Source organism: Hippopotamus amphibius, chromosome 6 (genome assembly GCF_030028045.1).
Source record: "Hippopotamus amphibius kiboko isolate mHipAmp2 chromosome 6, mHipAmp2.hap2, whole genome shotgun sequence".
NCBI lineage: Eukaryota > Metazoa > Chordata > Mammalia > Artiodactyla > Hippopotamidae > Hippopotamus > Hippopotamus amphibius.
Genome location: NC_080191.1, coordinates 107,938,796 through 107,941,557, shown reverse-complemented (window position 1 = coordinate 107,941,557; position 2,762 = coordinate 107,938,796). Strand labels below are relative to the sequence as shown.

Genomic DNA, 2,762 nt, shown 5'->3' with positions numbered 1-2,762 from the left:
CTTCCAATAGAAGCCTGTGTCTCCATTGAAAATTTATTGTTTAGTGCAGTCACCTTTGTTAATCATCTTAGCTAGATCTTCCGGATAACTGGCTGCAACTTCTGTATCAGCACCTGCTTCTTGCCCTTGCACTCTGGTGTCACAGAGATGGCTTCTTTCCTTAGACCTCATGAACCAACCCCTGCTAGCTTCACACTTTTCTTCTGCAGCTTCCTCACCTCTCTCAGCCTTCACAGACTTGAAGAGTTAGGGCCTTGCTCTGGATTAGGCTTTGGTTTAAGGAAATGTGGTGACTGGTTTGATCTATCCAGACCACTAAAACTTTCTCTGTATCAGCAATAAGGCTGTTGTGCTTTCTTACTATCCTTGTGTTCACTTGAGTCACACTTTTAATTTCCTTCAAGAGCTTTTTCTTTTCATTTATAACCTGGCTAGTTGTTTGGTGCAAGAGGCCTACCTTTCAGCCTATCTGGGCTGTTGACAGGCCTTCATCATGAAGCTTAACCATTTTTAGCTTTTAATGTAAAGTGAGAGACGTATGACTTTTCCTGTCACTTGAACACTTAGAGGCCGTTGTAGGGTTATTCATTGGTCTAATTTTTTTTTTTTTTAATATGGAACGCTTCACAAATTTGCGTGTCATCCTCACACAGGGGCCATGCTAATCTTCTCTGTATTTTTCCAATTTTAGTATGTGTGCTGCCGAAGCGAGCACTGGTCTAATTTTAATATTGTTGTGTCTCAGGGAATAGGGATGCCAAGGAGAGGGAGAGAAATGGGGGAATGGCCATCAGTGGAGAAGTCAGAACACACATAACATTTAAGTTAGCCGTCTTACATGGGCACAGTTCATGGTGCCCCAAAACAATTTCAATAGTAACATGCAAGATCACTGGTCACAGATCACCATAACAAATATAGTAGTAAAGACAAAGTTTGAAATATTGTGACAATTACCAAAATGTGATACAGAGACATGAAGTGAGCAAATGTCATTGGAAAAATGGTGCCAATAGACTTTCTTGATACAGAGTTGCCAGAAACCTTCAATTTGTAAAAACCACAATATCTATGAAGCACGATAAAGCAAAGAGCAATAAAAGGAGGTATGCTTGTATATTAGAGCATAGAGCTAGAATAATTCAGCTGCTTAAGCACACTCTTTTGAGATATAGCCATTTGTATACATCTTAGTTTGCCTTGGAAATTAATTTCATTGTAAGAAAAATGAAACAAATTTCAATTTAAACTTTTTCTTGTCAAAGCAATTGGGGAATCTACCCAATACAGTTATACCCAGGAAATCTGATGATGTAGTTCAAATGCTTGAGAGCTAATGGGATGATGATGTAGTTTCTAATCTGAGTTTGAAGACCTGAGAATTGGGATCATCAAGGGCAGATTGATGTTCTAGCTCCTGCAGGCAGCCCGAGAATGAACTAAACCTTCCTTCGCCTTTTAGTTCTACTCAGGCCCTCAAATGATTGGGTGATGCCCACCCACATTGAGGAGGGGATCTCTGCTTTACTCACTCCACCAATTGAAATGCTAATCTCTTCTGGAAACACCGTTGTAGACACACCCAGAAATAATGTTTAACAAGCTATCTGGGTATGCTGTAGCCCAGTCAAATTGACACATAAAATCAATCATCACTATGGTTGTTGTGGAATTTCATTTGTTTGTTTCGCACTTTAAGTAACAACATTTATAAAAATACTATCTTGGATTTGTACAATCATAAGTATGAGCACATAACTCTCCCTCTCCCAGGAATTAATATCAAGACAGACTTGCATATCATTTTATCTCCTCATTTTATCCTCTCAACCACCATCTAATGTAGAAATCCCAGTCTATTTCTGGGTGAACTGAGACTCAGAAGATTTGTGATTTGCCCAAAGTCTTATATTAGGACAGAGAAGGAAGAAAGTAAGTGAGATTTTGCTGTGGGGCTACTGTTCATATTGATGATTTCTTTGGAAGTCCCAGCATGTGTTTACCAAGTGGCTGCACATTTAGAGACAGCAAGTCCTTTCAAGCTGGTAGGGGGATAAAGCAAGATTTTCCACACAATTACACGCATCTTAATTGAAACTATTATTCACTAAGGGTGGAGTAGTGGCTGATGTGATCACAGCCAGGATAAGGAATGGAAGGAGTGGCCTTCCTGACATCAGCGGAGACTTTACAGATCTTGCACAGTAGATGTGCAAATTCTGCCCAAACAGATAGTTGATGGAGGAATTAAAATATCATGGCCCTCATGTTCCGCTGCAGACAAAATATAGTCAATAGGATGTGGACCTAAATTTGAGAATTAAAAAGAAGCAAATCGCTAAAGATTTCTAAAGGTCTTGCAGTACATGGAAGTCACGGTCAGTTTAAATGGTATGCTATATACCAGCAAATGCATATTAATGATATTACTGTGCAAATACAGTCAGCTGTGGATTGTGAATCCTATTCTCTAAATAGAAAAACAAATTTTTTATCTGGTGAATTATCATTTTTACAAAAGAACCAAACTTACACTTTTCCACACCATTTTCTGTTCTTGAGAATTTTCACTGACCCCATAGAAATGGCATGACACTGACATTTAAAATTAACAAATAGGAAATAACTTCATTCATGCCATATTATTTTGTATTGATAAATATTACTTATTATATCCAGAGACACTTTGAATTTTGACCCAGAAAGCAGGAGCAGGGACTTTTATCAGCATTTCTATGGAAAAATATTTGAAGCACATCACC

At 38.4% G+C, this 2,762-nt stretch overlaps 1 non-coding gene across 1 annotated transcript; it reads right to left on the bottom strand.

Annotated features, from left to right (window-relative positions):
• Nucleotides 1-608: 608 nt before the first annotated feature.
• On the bottom strand, nt 609-715 carry LOC130856168 (U6 spliceosomal RNA). The gene has a single exon (XR_009054464.1). It is a non-coding gene; the product is annotated as a U6 spliceosomal RNA (small nuclear RNA).
• Nucleotides 716-2,762: the final 2,047 nt, after the last annotated feature.